We start from the raw sequence: 16,964 nt of genomic DNA, 5'->3' as shown, positions 1-16,964 counted from the left end.
TGGAACAGGGTCAGACATTTAGCAGGTGCCCAGAACATGATGTGTGGAATGAGAGCTCAGGGCTAGGGATGGGGATGGGGATGGGGATGGGGGACAGAGGGAGATCCTTGGGTCCGTGACTCCACCGAATCAGGACTTTATATAACTATCAGAGGGAGGGCCCCCACCACCGATGAGGTGCTCACGGTGTGCAAGAAATGTGCTGAGCCTTCTTTTTAGCCCCATGACCCCACTTACACTTCCCATTTTTCAGATGAGGAAACTGAGGTTCAGAGAGGGGCTGTGATCTGCCCAAGACCACACAGCCAGGAACTCGAACTGGCCTGAGCTCTTAGAACTACCAGACTTTCCAGGATCCCTGCAGATGTGACTTCCCCCGACTTGCATACCTCCAGTGACAGGGATCTCAGCACCCATCTGAGGCTTATTCCTTTCTTGAACAGCTCTGATTATTAGAGATTTCTTTATATTACAGAGCCAAACCTAGCTCCTGTACCTGTGTTCATTCACTGGTCCCAACCTGCCACTGGCCAGACACGGCCTGTCTGGAGCCACCGCAGCCAAGGGTTCTCCTCAAAGGTCCTTCTGATATTTGTTCATCAGTTATCTCATGCCCCTGCAATCCGCGTATCCAGGATGAACAGCCTCACGTCCCCTATTGCTCTTCCCAAGCCACGGTGTCAAGTCCCACACCCTTGGGTCCAGCTGCCCCGGGTCATGCTTGCTGTCAAGGTCCCTCCTAAAAGGTGTCACCTGGAGCTGAGCCTCAGCGCCAACATGGTCCGAGCAGTGACCGGCACCGGGGGCCCTCTGCTTCCCTTGTTCGGGTGCCACACTTCTGTTAGAGCAGCATGGATATGCCGAGCAGTGTGTCCTCACCTTGACCCAGATGTCAACCAAAGCCCCGGGCCCCTTCACATCCTGCCAGGCAGCCCCGATGCCCTCAGAACGTCCTCAGGCAGCTCTGGGAAGTATCTGTTTGGGTTTCACCCGAGGTGCTATGTTTCCATCCACTCCCATTCCATCATGTCTTGTTAGTCTCAGCCCTCCGTGCCAGCTGCTCCACATCTCAGGGGAGCTGGCTCCTGCCCCTTGATACTATGGCACCCGCTCCCAGCTCTGTGCCATCCTGCGCTGGGTGAGCAGGCCACGGCTGCATCCGTGTCACGGGGAAAAGGGGAGCAGGCCTGCAGCTCACCACTGGGGCAGGTCGGGCACGCTGCCCAACCAGCCACACACTCACCCGCGCTCCTTACACATCCGCAGGTATTTACTGCACACCTACTGTGCGCCTATGATGTGCAGTATTGCAGACAGATGCCCCCTGTCTTCACCGAGTTTCTGACTTACCCAGAAGAGCTCACTAAGAACATGGCCACATCGACAGCAGCAACAGCCAACAGTTATTGGGGGTTAATTGGGTTGGCAAGGCCTCGATGTACTGGGCATCTGTCTGCAAGCCAAGTAACCTTGGCCAGAAGAGGGGGCTGGGCTAGTCTGCTGTGCCACGAGCTGTTATGACACACAGAGGGCTGGCTCACTGTGTGACCTTGGGCAGGTCAGCACCTTGCCCCCTCTGGGCCTCAGTTTCCTCATCTATTTAGGGGGAGAACAGCTGAGCACCTGTGTCTCTCTGGTTTGCTGGGGCCAGCCCCAAGCCCTCTGTAACTGCTCACTGGGTCATCTCCCAGGAACTCAACTGATGCCTGGGCCTCCCCTGCTCCCAGGGGCGTTGGATCTGTCATTAGCACCTGCACTGTGTCCAGGCCTCAGAGGGAGGAGAACGGAAGGGTTTTTAGCAGAAGGTCTTGGCCCTGGGAAACCACCCAGCAGCCTGGCAGGAGAAGCCCCAACACTGGCTCTGTGGGCAGCTCTTCACGGACGGCCCCCTCACATGGCCCACTCCCTGGTACCCACTACCCAGCCCTAAGCAGCCCAGCATCCACCCCACCCACCGCCGGCGCTGTGTAGAGCATGGGACCCTCCTGCTCATGGCCAAGCATGATCTGTATCAAAAGTCCATCTCCTAGTCCCACTCCAGGAGTTATCTCTGGCTTTCCCAGAATCCTCCCGGCTATTCAAGGGACTGCCTCCTCCACCTGACCCCTGACTTCTCCCACCTGACCCCTGCATCCCCACCTTGCCCCTCTCCCCCCACACGACCCCTGCCCTCCCCCACCTGGCTCTGCCTCCCCCACCTGACCCCTGCTGGTCCCTTGGCCTTGGCTTCGGCAAACCCCAGGCCCCACTCAGCTGCAGCCCCGGGCACTACTCACCAGTCTCCACTGGACCCGCTCTTTCACCAGTGCCTGCGCACGCGCGGCTGCCTCTGCCTGCATGGCCTCCATTCATTCATTCAATAAACATTTATGGAGCACCTACTATGTACCAGGCGCCGGCTAGGCCCTCCCTCCCAGCTCTGCTCCCTCTCCAGGGCCCGAAGGGGTGAACATTTCCCTGCCTTCCAACACCCTCAGGGCTGTCCCAAGGCAGAGGGGTGTGTCTGGAGCCTACGGGGAGACGTGAGGGCTCCCGGTGGCAAAGCGCGCAGCCCACTCGGAGGCAGCCTGGCAGGGGAGGGGTGGGCGGCGTGGGGCAAGATGAAAACAGAGTCATGGGCTGACACAGGCTAGGCCTAAGCACTTCTCATATTAACTCACTGAATCCTCTGCACAACCTCATGAGTCGATGCTGTTGTTATTCCCACTTTACAGAGGAGGAAACTGAGGTTTCACAACTACTACACAGTGGTTTTGACCCTCCATGGCACCAGGCTCTGGGTCAAGAGATGCTGTGGGATCCTGTTTCATCTGGACAATGGTTTTTTAAAAAAATTTTTAATTAGTTGCCAATGTTGATAACTCCGGAGATTTTATTTTTAAAATCCTCATTTCTGGAATCCACTGAAAAACCTGGAAGAACTGGCTGCCCAGGTTCTGCATCCCTGCAGAGCCAGAGCAGGTGGCACAGGCCTAGGTGGACCCATCCTCCTCCCCGCCTCTCTGGCTGAGGTTCCCACTGACCCCTGGGCAACAGAGGGAACCCCAGAATGGGGACAATTAGAATCCGGACCTGTGGGGGGAATCCCATGAGCCTCCCGGTTGGGACCTGAGGGTGTTACAGTACCTGCCTTCCTGGTTCTGTGGCTCTGAGACACTCTAATGGCATGGATCGTTTTCTTTTGGCGGGGGGGAGGTCTCTAATTACGAATCTGGGATGCAAGAGTTCTACGGTGTATCTACAATCCCTTGATCCTGAAAGTCTACTGAGTCTTGGCCTCCGTGACACCACTTCTATAGGACTTTTAGCTGCCCTGGCCCATCCACACCCCCTGCTTGCCTCCAAGCAGGCCCACTGGAGTGGGGACCCCAAAACAGGAGAGCACCCATAGAGCCCCCGAGACCTGCCTGTCAACCTGTGGGGTCCCTGGCTCTCCAACCATGCTGCTTGGGTTGCCGGGTCAAGTTTGGGGCTCCTGTTAGGGTTTGAGGGTTACTTGCTCCCAAACAGGATGCCCACTCTGTAAAACGCTGCCAGCCAGGCTGCGCTGAGGTTCCAGCCAAGGCCGCTGTGAACACCAGGAGGCCTGAGGCCTTGGCTGCTGAAGCCACACCCCGGAGGAGGGCCTGCGGCAAAGGGCTCCCTGGCCTTCTGGAATGGCCCCTTGCTCTTGCCCCTCCCCACAGACCTCACCCACAGACCTCAGGATCCCCTCACTCTGCTCACCTGGGACTCCTGCCCACCCTCCCCACTGCCTCTCCCAGGCCCCAGCACCCGGGGCCCCATAGCCAGCCAGGGCCAGGCTGAGACCCTCCCAGGGCCGCAGCCCATCACAACCCCAAACCAGGCGGTCGTATGGGGTCCCTCTTCTGGCCCTGAGACTAGCTTCTCTGGTGCGGATGGCGGTGGGGGGGAGCTTGCAGGGGCCTGCAGCTGTGGCATCAGAGAACAAGGAAGCTCTGTTCGTGCAGAAGGAGCCCCGGAAATGCCCGGGGTGGGGTGGGGGCTACCCCATGGACTGCCGGCTGCGCTGAGACCACAGCCCAGGACATGTGGCCACCAAGCCCGCATGGCCAACCCATGGGGACCAGCCCTCCCTAGCGTTCTCCTAGAAGGACAGGCCACATTCAACTCAAATCCCAGCTCTGCCACTGAACGAAGAGCATGGCCCTGGCAGGCTATTTCTTTCCTCTGAGTCTCAGTCTCCGCTTCTGTGAAATGGGACTAGAAGGGCACTACCTCAGAGGGTGGGAGAACGAAAGCTTCAGAGCAGGGTATGGCACATAGTAAGTGCTCAATAAAGTTAGCTGCCTCTAGAATGGTTACGGTGGCCCGGCTCACAGGCGTGGCACAGTGCCCGGCACACAGCGGGTCCCCGTCACCCACTGCTGCAACAGTGGTGGCAAGGAAGGGATGAGGCCTGGCCCCTGACAGTGTCTGCCTTCCTGCCTGTTCCTGCCCCCTCAAAGGCCTGCTCCCACCCCTGCCTTCAGCCTGTTCTCCAGCCTCGGTTTCTCTCCCATTGCCAAAGCACAATGGCTGTTATAATTAACAGATTATCTCAGTGCGACAGCTGTGGTCCTTTGAAAATTGGGTTGAATGACAAGATCCTGGCATACGGTCATTTCTTTTCATCCCCTGCTCCCTCCTTCTCTCTCCCTCGCTTCAGCCTTGTTACACATGCAAATGTTTTTTCCCCTTTCCCTCCTTCCCAAACACCTTCCTCCTCAGAGCCTCCTCCTCCTCGGGATGGCAGGGGACAGACTACGGTTCTGCTTTCCAGTGAAAGCCAGGTGGGAACTGACCCTCCTGGGCCCCTCTGTGAGCCTGGCACTGGGCAAAGTGCTCAACACAGGTGACTTCTGTCATCTCCCGGCAGACCTAAGTCCCTCTACCTCAGGATTCCTCCCACCTGCCAGGCCACTCCCCCTTGGGCTACTTTGCAGTGACCTTCTCTGAGGTCCCAGTTCCGGTCCTCTGCTCTGCCCAAACCTGCTTCCCCACTCCCACCCCCCAGCATCTCCATCCCTCCCAGGGTTTCTGTTATCAGCTTGGTACTGACCGCCAGCTGCCTTCTGGACCCCTCCCTGGCACCTGAACCCCACAACTGGACTCACCTCCCACTAGTGGCCCACAGGCTCCCCAGCCCTGCTTCTCTGCCCAGTCCCTGAGCCAGCTAGAAGCAGCCCCAGCTGCCCACGTCTGGAAGGTCTTTGTGCCCTCCCGCTGCTCCTGCCCTGCTTCAGCCTCCTTCCTCACCCCAAATGAGTTTCTCAATCAGCACCCTCACTGGTCTCCCAGCCTCCAATATTCCCATGCTCAAAAGCCTTCACTGGCTCCCTACTGATCTGGGAAATTTCCAGCAACAGACATCTGAAGCCCAGCCCCTGGGGTCCTGCAGAGCTGGTTCCTGCTTTCCTCTCCTGCCCTCCTGCCCTCCTGCCTGCCCCCACCAATTAAAATGGTCTGCTTGGGGTCCCTCCTGTGGGTTCCCACAGCCCCCTGGGCTTCTTCCATCACAACCGAAGCAAAACTGCTGCTTTTACTCCTGAACTGAGTTCTCCAAGGAAGGGTCTGAGTCTCCATTAAAGCCCAGCACCAGGCACCCAGCAGGTGCTGAATAAACATCTGTTAATGACTGAATGAAAGAGGCCTGCTCTCTCCCTTTATAGACAAGGAAACCGAGGCTCAGAGTAATTAATGACTTGCTCAAGATCACACTGTTTGTGTGAGGCAAAACCAGGATTTGAACCCAGGTCTGTGATTCCATGCCAGTCTTTTCCACTGCCTGGGGAGGGCTGTGTGGGTCAGCTTCGGCACATCTCGGAGGATTTGAACCTCCCTCCAGCCTCAGCTGGATGATAAGAAAATGGTGCTCCCTGCCCAAGCTGTCACTGCCTCGACCTTGGACCCCCAGGGCCTCAGTCTGCTCATCTGTAAAGTGGGAAGGAGCCCTGCCTCACCCCCATCTCAGAGGGTGGCCGCGGGGGCAGAAGCTCAGGCCTTGGAAAAAGCCGGTCCTGCTAACAACACCTGAGGGTTTGCCCACCCTCACCTCCAAACCCAACTGCGTTCCCCTTGGCAGGTACTCCTCAGAGCTTGGGGGTTCCTAGCATGGCAGGTGTAACACAGGACAGAGACCCCCCACACACAGTGACAGATAGTGGAAGAAGCATGGGGGAGCTGGGAGTCAGATCATAACAGGCAAAAGCTTCCCTCTCAGCCTCGGTGTCCTCATCTGTGAACTGGGCCCAGTAATGCCCACTTTACGGGGTTGCCATGGGGACTAATGTGTAACATGTCTAGGAAGGTACAGGCACCACCACGGCCACATGTTCTACGGGAACGTGATGGTCAAGTGTACCCAGGAAGAGAGGGGAGGTGAAGGGGGTGGCACAAAGCAGGACCACTGTTCCTCACTCTCCATCCTCAACAGCTCACAGAATAGAGCTCACACCCCGACATGCAGCCCTTGGGCCCCGCCCTCCCTCTCTAAACTCATACCCCACGACACCCCTTCACAACCTACGGGGTTGCAGTGACACCCATCTGTATGTCCCCTGGGCCTTTGCTCATGCTCTTCCTGAGCCTGGGGTACCATTTCCACCTTCCCCACCCCCTGCAGCCCAGACCTCATGCCTCCTCCTCCAAGAAGCCTTCAGAGATTTCCTTTCCACAGGGAGAGTGCGGGCCTCTCTACTCTGCCCCCATGCGCTGATTCCATCCCCATGGACTCCTGGAAGGATCCTAGAGATTGTCTCACCCCACCTCCCTTCCCCCCATTTTACAGATGGGGAAACTGAGGCACAGGTGAGGGACAGCAGCTCTCCAGGGATGTACTTGAACCTAGGTACCTCTGCTGCTTCCAGCCCTACAGGCAGCTTCTCTCCTGGAGCTGAGCTGTCGTTGTTCAGCCCTTGCCTGTCTTCTCCACGCCCCCCAGCCCAGAGCTACCTGAGGACAGGACTCCATCTTCCTCTCTGCGCCCCCACCCCAGTGCCTAGCCTAAGGCCTGGCGCATAGTAGGCACTCAGTAAATGTCTGTTGAATTGAATTGCGCTCAGGGCGGCCAGTCGTCTCTGCTCTGTAAGAGAAGCATAGAGTTAGTGGAGCCGTTCCCGTGGCGACAGGGGTGGGAACCAAGCTGGTGGGGTGAGGAGGTGGCCTGCCCCAAGGACCCTGAGGGGCTCTGGAAAGGATAAGGGGTCTGGGAAGCTGGAACATTCGGACTTAGATGAGTCCAAAATACTGCCCCAACAGGCAGCACGGCCCTGGCAAGTCACACCGCCCCTAGGGCCTCGGTGGCCTCATCTGTCCAATGGAGATGACACTCCAGTCCCTAGGAGCTCTGAGGACAGCTTGTGATGAGGACCAGAAGAGATGTGAGGAGGGTAAACAGTGACTCCAGCTCACAAGCATTGAGGGCTCAGTGCCTGAAACACCAAGTTGGGTGGGAATTGTGGCCCATTCTACAGATGAGGAGACTGAGGCTCGGAGAGCAGGGCGGCTTCCCCGAGGTCACAGAGCCCAAGTGCTTGAGCCCATGCTGTACTCATAGTCTCCCTGCAGAGGAGGGAAGCGAGGAATAACAAACCCCAAAGACACTGAACCCACCAAAGGGTGGCCAGAGCCCAGGCCTAGGCTGGCGAAAAAACTCCAGGCCCAGCGTGAGCCCCGGGGCTGTGCTGGTTCAAAGCCACCCTCAGATCCAGAGGCTGCAAAGGCCTGGGCAGGCCCTGGTGTTAATATAGATCAGCAGAGACTATAAATACACAGCCAGGCTGGGCACTGCAGGGCCAAGCCCGTGAGCAGCCCAGCGGGGGCTCTAACTCCAGCCCTGCCCCACAGGCCCCGCCCACTTGGGCCTCGGTTTCCCCGTCTGTCAACAGCAGGCTACGCCACGAGCATGATGGCACAGGTTCTTTACCCAACAACCTTCAGTTCTGTGACCCAGCCAGGCCAGCAGGAGGGCCTTGGAGCCCAGGCTAGAGACCCAGGAAGGAACAAAAAAGGATGTAAGAGAGGCTGCCCTGATCCACCTGGGACAACCAAGGGAGGGCTGGGCTGGGCCTCTGCTCCCTGGCCTGGAGCCCAGCAGAGGCAGGGAAAGGGGCCTAGATACCAGCCATTCCCTCATTCAGCCCCTCATTCATTCCAACAGACATTCTTTGACCATCTCCTGCTGGGAACGGAGGACTCACAGCCAAAGGACACAGTCTCAGGGAGAAGCTCCAGCGGGGAAGACAGCAAGATAAACAAGCACCTCTCCCCACAATCCATGTCTGGGTCCAGAGCCCGTCCTCTGGTTCTCATGCCCCATCCGAGCTTGCCTCACCAGACACTCACTTCACACTCGCCTTGTGCCTGGACCAGGACCTTGTCAAGGACGGGGATGGGGAAGGCGATCTCACTCACCCTGTAAACCCAGAGACCAACACAGCACCCAGGAAGCGCTACATAAGTGTTCACAGAAGGATGAAAGAATGAATAAAACGCCACGGAGATTCAAAGAAAGGACGCCCATACACAAGGCCATGACATGGGCGCAGGGGGAGGTGGGGCAGCTGGAGGGAGCCCGCACACTTAATATACCACTTGCCCACTTGAAGGATGGGGAGACTGAGGCTGAGAGAGGCTAGGGGATGTGCCCAAGGACCCAAAGCTACAAGAGTGGCCGAGGACCCACAGCTCCCCACACACAAAACAGGGCTGGTGCACACAAACTCCCAGTACAGCTGCTCCGAGCATCAGAGCGATAATGTTTGCAGAGTCTGGGACTCCCCAAAGGCTGAGCACAGGTGAGGGTGCAGTGTCCCATTTCATCCCCAAAGCCTTAAAACAGCTCTGAGTGGCAGACAGACCCTCACACTACAGAGAAACTGAGGCTCTGAGAGGGCGTGTGGGATCTCCCAACCCCGGGCCCAAAAAATACCCTGAAGGCCCTTCCTGGTCAGTGCAGCGGTGGGACCCTCCTGCCAGCCAGCCGGCAGTTCCACCTCCATCGCCTCTGAAATTCACTGGCAAGGGGTGTAGACCTGGGCCCAGGCCTGACTCTGCCTCTGCCGACTGGGTGACTTGAGCAGGCACCAGCCCTCTCTGAGCCTCAGCTTCCCCAAGACCCATCTCCTCTGCCCCACGCAGCTGCTTCAAGGAGCAGACGAGAGACCAACCCCCCTACAAACTGTAAAGTGCTAGCCATATTCGGGGGAATGTAATTATTACTGTTATACTTTCCTTGTCCTTCCTCAACCACTCCTCTGCCATCCTTTCTAACAAGGCGATGACAGTTTTTATGAGATGCCCGCACTACGCCTGCCTCTGGCGCTAAGGAGCTGTCATGAATTTCATCCTCAGGATACTAGGAATCAGGTACTATTTTTATGCCCATTCTGCAGAGGAGGACATGGAAGCTCAGAGAAGTTAAGTGACTTGCTCAAGACCACACAGCAAGAAATGAGAGCACTTAGCCATGACCCTGTATATCTGCCCCCAAGTATCTGTATATTCAGCCCTTTGTAGCCACATATTCAGCCCTTTGTAGCCGCTAGAGTCCTCTGGTTCATTAATGCCCACCTGCTGCTCCCTGGTTTAACCAACTTCCCAGATGTATGCAATATTCATATTTCCATCAGCAGCAGCTCACACACCCCTCTCCAAGGCCTTCGGGAGCCCCATTAATCATTCAGACACACCTGCATATTCATTAACTTCCGAATTAATACAGGCCCCTTATTACTTCGGACCTGCTGCCTGCATTAAAGATACTTCAACTTCATTCATTATTAAACTCCCCTGATAAATGATCACATCCTTCCTTCAGAGTGGGGCAATGCCCAGGCTCCCAAGCTGGTAGGTCTGCACCAGCTTCTGTGTGACCTTGAGCCAGGCCCTCACCCTCTCTGGGCCTCCTGCATAAAATCAGGCAAAGGACAGTCTCTAAGCACCTCCTGGGTTTGTCAAAGTTGGCCCCGTCCCATCCTCTGCAGACTCCTTCGACCCTTCCCTGCACTTATGCGGCTTTCTTGGACTCACGTGACCCTCTGTTCTCCACAAAACAGGAACCAGTCCTCTCTGTAGTTTTCCTTATCCTCCCCCACCAGCAGCCTCTCTCACACCTGGTCCTGGGCCTGGGCTTTGTAGCCAGCATCATCTGTCCCTGAGCTAAGCTGGCTTGGCAGACCATATGTCCCAAATCAGAGAGGCTAACTGACGCTCGGGGCCAGCAAGGGTGGCCTCCAGCTACCACACAACAATAATGACGACACAACAACAATAATCATAATAGCGCCCATCATTTCCGGAGCACATACCATGCCCCAGGGCTTGGGCGAAGTCCTGGACTGCCTCATCCTTCTTAGAACCCCCTCCGCTTTACAGATGGGAAAACCAAGGCCAGTGAGGTCAAGGCCATCTCTCCAGCTCCTCACCGCCACTCAGGTCAGCTGGAGGTGGGCCACTCGGCCACCACCTGGCCCTGGCTCCATCCTTCCCTGACTGGTTCCTCTATACGCCAATTCCTGCCTAACGGGCTGCAGGCAACACAGAACGGACCCCCATTCCCTGGCAGATGCCCTGATCAATCTCCATCCTGCCTGGCACAGAGCAGAGGCCGTGAACGAAACGTGAGGATGCCGCTCCACCGCCCTCCCCCTCTGCTCCACGGGCATCTCTGTGGGGGGCTGCTTACGGGGCCGCTGCCTCGTACAAATGCTGGGCCTGAGGCTTCACTCCCTGGCTGTGGGACTGTGGGCCCCTTACCAAACCTCTCTGTGCCTCGGTCTCATTATCTGAATCACACCTGACTCCACCCTCTTCCTCATTCCTCATCTCCAATCCACCTTGACGCCTGCCCGAGCCACACATCTGTGTGCCCAAGCCACTGACAGCCTTCGTCTGGATGGCAACACTGCCTTCCAGCATCTCCAAGTGTCCCCTGGGTTCCTCCCCTGCCCTCTGCTTAGCTGCCAGAGAGCCTCTCAAAATAGCCTGCTTATTGTGGACCCACTGAGGGCCCTCCCTTAAAGCCCTTCCAGAAAATTCCGTGGCTCCAGGCTGAAGCCAAAAGTCCTCCTAAAGGTCAAGGCCCTATGAGGCCTGGCCCAACCGCCCACTCCAGACCCTCCCTCCTGCGTTCCTCCCAAGGCAGCTCTCCACTCCGCCACAGTGACTCTGCTGTCTCTTGCCGGACCCTGTGATGGTGTCTGCCCCTCCCACATGGCCGGGCGGGTGAGCATAGGGTGTTTTCCCGCTGCAGCTCCAGCCCTCCCCCCCACAGTGAGCCCAGCAGTGCTGTGGGCTGAACGAACACCTCTGTCAAGTCAAGACGGCAAACCCCCGGGGCTGCATCAGTGTCAACAGGGAACCCGGAAGACCCGGTGAAGGCCTCACCACTCTTTGGTCTGCATGCAGACACAGCCCCCACTCAACAGGATGACGAGGTAAATGTCATCAGACCCATTTCTCAAGTGAGAAAACGAGGTTCAGAAAGACAAAGTGGGCTCCTGGGTCACCACTAGAAAGTGCTGGGGCCAGGATCAACCCCTGCTGCCTGGGCCTGAGCGCCAGACACTAACTACACGCCAGACCTTAGTGAGGTTTTACCTTAACTCATTCAACCCTCTCCACAGCCCTGCGAGACGGGCATGATTATATACCCGTTTGAGAAATGAAGAAACTGAGGCCCAGAGCAGTGAAGCCACTCACCCAAGGGCACACAGCTAGGAAGTGGAAGAGCCTGGGACACACCAAGTTGTGGCCGTGGAGCTAGTCTGTTCCTCCGGCTCTGCTCAGATCTCCCCAGGCCTCCGCTGCCAGAGCTGCCCTGGGTGAGAAGCCCATTGTGGCTCCCTCACCAGCCCCGGCTCCATGGCAGCAAGGACTTGAGCTACGCCCTTCCCTTTCGAGCCCTGGATCCCTCATCTGGAAGAGGGTGACAAGACAACCCAGGTGTCCCTTCATCAGCGGCACATGATCCACACGCCTCAGGGCCTACAACGCACCAGGCCCTGAGCTGGCAAAAACAGTCTCTGGCCCGCAGGGGATCACCGGGGGGTGGGGGACCCCAGATGGGAAGGGGCAGGGGCCTCATTCAGGGTTCAGGGGCAACAGGGTGCAAGTGTCTGCCTGCTGTCACCAAAAGCACCACAAAGCCAACAGGAGGCCAGAAGAGAAGCTGATGGTTTAACCGGGAGGACTCAGGACCTCTGAGGGCTTGCTGCCACCCAAGGGGGTCAGGGATCCCCAAAGCGGCTGCACCCTGCCAACTAGACATTCCACATCTAATGAGCACCTGCTGTGTGTCTGGACTAGGATGGCACACAGTGGAAGAAACAAAGATGGGCAAGGAAGTCACGGGCCAGTAGGGGACCCACTGGCAAAGGGAGACCCAGCACCCATGCCCTGGGGATTTCTGCTATTTAAGGAAACCCTCCTGCATTTGCAGGAAAACAAAACAGAGAACCAGCCTCTAATTTCTCTCATGAAGAATCTGAATTTTCACAAATTAGGGTTGCTCAAAGTGGGGTAACATTCGTGGACTTCCAGGTGCTTCCTGACTGCACTCTCAGTGTGAGTGCTGAGGGTTTTGGGACCACGGCCAGGGTCCACTCTCCGCCCCAGGCCCCATCTTAGGGGCCTGCACACAGAAGGTGCTCAGTAATTCTGGCCAAGCAAACTGTTAGTGTATAATTTCCGGACCCCGGTATCAAAGCTACTGCATGGGGGGACCCCCCAGTTCACCTCCCTCATCTACTTTCAGACCCTCTGGGGTACTTGAGAGAAGGTCAGAGCTGGCAGCCCCCTCAGCACGTCTGGGCCTGACATGTAACAGGTGAGGAACCTGAGTCCAGCGAGGTAAGAGTCTTGCCCAAGACTCACGACCATATCCTTTCTCCTTCCAGGCCACCGCTTCCTGCTCCGGCCCCCCAAATGCTGCTGCCCCTCCAGGCTCTGTCCTCAACCCACCTGAGTGTGCCCCCTCTTCCAGGGTAGCCTCAGGCGCGCCCTTGGTCGCCCAGATCCTGGGCCTTTGCTTGCCGGATGCCTCCCCAGGGGCCCTCAGAGGCCCCAGGCTCAGCTGGCCCAGGTCATCTTCTCACCCAAGCCCACTCCTGCCCACAACTCCTCTTGGTCAAGGTCACCACCACCCTGTCTGCTTGCCCAGACCACAGATCCCACCTTCATCAATCCCTCCCACTCCTGCAGGAAGAGGATGATGAGACCAGCCACCAAGTCCGCCCCTTCGTCCTCAAAACATCTCCCGTTTGTCCTCTGCTCCCCACCTCGCCAGGATCGGCCACCATCATCACTCGCCCGGTTGCCCGTCATGGCCTCCGTCTCCTCCAGCCCCTCCACAGAGCGGCCAGAGGGAGTCTTGCACAGGGCAGCCCTGATGCCTCCTCTCCTGCTCAAAATCTTTCTGGGGGTTCCCTGCAGCCCAAGGACAGAAGCTAAGCTCCTTCCTGGCATGCAAACCTTCTGTGAAGTGGGTCCATACCTTCCCCACCTTCTACCCCAGCCACGTGGCCCTCCTCAGGTTCCCTGCCCACCCACCCCAACTGACATACGTCCTTCCTTCTCCCTGCCACTTGCCACCAGCACTGTGAACCCCTACCAGCTTCAGCTCAGGAATCACCTCCTCCAGGAAGCCTGCCCTGAACCCCAGGCCTGGCTTCATCATTCCACAGCACCCCCAGGCTCACCAGCTCCAAGTGGTGTCCCCCTGAACAGCCACCATTTTCCCTCCTGAGGGCCAAGACGGCACCACATGTCCCTCTGTGCCCCCAGTACCAACAAGAGGAGGTGCCTGGGGCATAGGGAATTGAAAAAGCACAAGAACCACACAGCCCCCAGGCATGTCGTGCCCAGCTGGTCTCTGCCCCCACCCGCCTGCCCACCTCCCCACTCGCTGAGTGGGCCCATTACTACCACTGATGACAACAGGGCCTCCCAGCTCTTTATCATCAATACTATGACCACTAGGGCCTTGACCAGTGCTGAGGTTCCCATGTCCACCCTGACCTCAGCCCGCTCAGGGCAGTGTGGTCAGGCAGGGGCGGAGGAACACGGGAAGGGAGGGAATGTGAATGGAGCCCCTACTGGGAACCTCACCTGGGCCAGGGGGCTGACTAGCTGAACTTGAAGGAGGCCCAGAGGCTCTTACCTGGGCACATGGGGCCTCTGTTTACAGATGAGGAGACTGAGGCTCTAAGGGCAAGCAGCTGACCTGGGGCCTCACGGCCAGTGGCAGCCGAGTTAGGGATCAGAACCTGACTCCTGCCTACTCTCCTTTCACCTGATCCAGGGGCTTTCGAAGCCGAAGGAGGGGAGCAATTTTTCACCCAGTGTCCAGGGCTGTTACAGGCATTCCAGGAGGCCACAGGCACTGAGGACACAGCATCCAGACCGGGGTCCCGAACAACCTGGATTCAGACCCTTGCTCTGTACCCCTCCAGCTGTGTGGCCTCAGGCAGGCTGAAGGGCTTCTCTGAGCCGATTCCTCATCTGTCCCCGGGGATGGGAGGCTGCCCTGCGGGCCTGCTGTGAATGTTAAATGAGACTGAAATGACCACAGCCAGTAACTACAGAGCATCTCCCAGGCTGGGCAGCAAGTGGATTAACTCCCCTAAGCCTTGCAATGACCCCGCAAGAGTCAGGTTCTAACAATATCCCCATTTTACAGACAACGAAATGAAGGCAGAGAGGACCTACCTGAAGCCTTGCAGCTGTACGTGTGGAGCTGGGCATGCAGCCCTGGGCAGAGAATGATCGCCCCGGGGCGGGGGCGGGGGGGAGGTCCTCCTTCAAAGGCATCCTGAATAGACTGGCCTCTCCCACCTCCACTGCAGCCACCTGCTGTGTCCTCCTCCCACCCCCACAGAAAGGAACCCTCTCACCATCTCCAGCCCGGATCAAATGCCACCTCTTCCACCGAGCCTTCCCTGAGCTCTGCCACACTCCCTCCACTCCAGGCCAGCCGGTAAAGCTCCCCGGACCAGATGAGTGCTGCAGTCTCCTAAGGAGACGCCCGGACGACCCTGCCTCTGCCCAGCCTCTGCACAGCTGCCGGAGGAAACTTCCCGAAGCAGGCTCATGGGGCACGGCTCTGCTTGGAAGCCTCTGGTGCCTCCCTAGTCCTTATCCCGCATTCAAGATCGGGCTTGGCCCCGTCTCTGCAAATCTGCCCTCAAACACGCCTCCTGTAATGAGGGTACAGTCAGAACAAACGGCGCCCCACTCCGCACACACATGCCCCTCCCAGCGCCCTGCTCTGGGCCACCCTGGCCTGGGACTCCTCCCTTACTTGTGTCTCTCCCTCGACCCCTCCTCTACCACCACCAGCCTCCCAGCCCTCAACCCAACCCCAGAACAGAGAACCTCTGAGAACTCCCCTCCCCGGTTCCTCAGCTCTTGCCACTCCCTCGGTCCTGGATGGCATCATGTGCAGCCCTGTTTCTAAAGCCCCGGCATGAGCCCTGCTGCTGGAAGACGCAGAGCCTGGACTCCTTCCCCTGGCCTGCAGGGAGCTCACAGGCCTTGCCCTCCTCCCCAGACTCCTGCGTCCTCCTTCCCCAAGCTCAGGCCCTAGCACGGGAGCGTCTCACCCTTCTCACCCAATACCTCTGGCCTTTCCCCTTGAAATTCCCACAACCTGGTATGCCCTACCCGCCCCCCCTCCTCCTGAATGCTACTCCTCAGACTCAAAGCTGCCTCCTACAGGAAGCCCTCCAGCCCACCCAGGCATCAGTCAGCCTACTCTGCCTTCCCCTTGGCTGTGGGATCCCTGAAGGTAGGGACTGTTCTCATTCACCCCCAATCCCCCAGAACCCTGCACGATGCTTGGCCCACACCAGATGCTTGAGAACTGTCTGCCGAAAAAACACGCTGCTTCTCTCCTGAGCCTTCCCAGAGCTCCTGGCGGCAGAGGGAACAAGTTCATTAGCCAAGCGCGACCAGTGTGAATCCACCCGCTTCTCCCCACCTCCACTGGCCCCCAGCTGCACACCTGAACTACTGCAGCAGCCATCACCTTCCTCCCTGCTGACATGCTCACCTGCCTGCTGACTCCCATCACGTCTGAATAAAATCCACAACCCTGGGCTTCCCTGGTGGCGCAGTGGTTGAGAGTCTGCCTGCCGATGCAGGGGACACGGGTTCGTGCCCTGGTCCAGGAGGATCCCACATGCCGCGGAGCAGCTGGGCCCGTGAGCCATGGCCGCTGAGCCTGTGCGTCCGGAGCCTGTGCTCCGCAACGGGAGAGGCCACAACAGTGAGAGGCCCGCATACCGCAAAAAAAAAAAAAAAAAAAAAAAAAATTCACAGCCCTCCCTGACTTCACGTCTTCACCTCTCTCCTCACTCACGTGCTCCAGCCCCACGAAAGGCCACCTTGCTCCTCTTGGGTGAATGAAAGAATAAGGATTTGCAGCTTCCTGATCCTTGACCCTCACTGTGTCTGCCTTTTGAATGCAGCCTCTAAGCCCCTGGAGGGCAGGACTCCATCTTACTCCTTTTAAGAATCTCCATACCCAGCACAGAGAAGGAGTTCAAAAGTTTCCATGAAAAAAACAAATGAATGAGTGCTGGGTTCAAATCCTGACGCTCCTGCCTGGGCGCTTTCCGCATCTGTGATCACAGACCAGGGTCCTTGCCTTGCCTTCTTCACAGGGTGGGGAAGCGGGAAAGGGACCGTGGGGATCAAAAGGTAGAGATCAAACGATGGCAGCAGCCTGAAAGTGTTTTAAAACCACAAATCAGGGCTTCCCTGGTAGCGCAGTGGTTGAGAGTCTGCCTGCCGATGCAGGGGACACGGGTTCGTGTCCCAGTCCGGGAAGATCCCACATGCCGCGGAGCGGCTGGGCCTGTGAGCCATGGTCACTGGGCCTGCACGTCCAGAGCCTGTGCTCCACAACGGGAGAGGCCACAACAGTGAGAGGCCCGCGTACCGCAAAAAAACCAAAAAAACAA

This window comes from Mesoplodon densirostris, chromosome 11, assembly GCF_025265405.1.
Source record: "Mesoplodon densirostris isolate mMesDen1 chromosome 11, mMesDen1 primary haplotype, whole genome shotgun sequence".
Classification (NCBI taxonomy): Eukaryota; Metazoa; Chordata; class Mammalia; order Artiodactyla; family Ziphiidae; genus Mesoplodon; species Mesoplodon densirostris.
The sequence above is the reverse complement of the archived record's forward strand: the minus strand, read 5'-3'. Positions refer to the sequence as shown.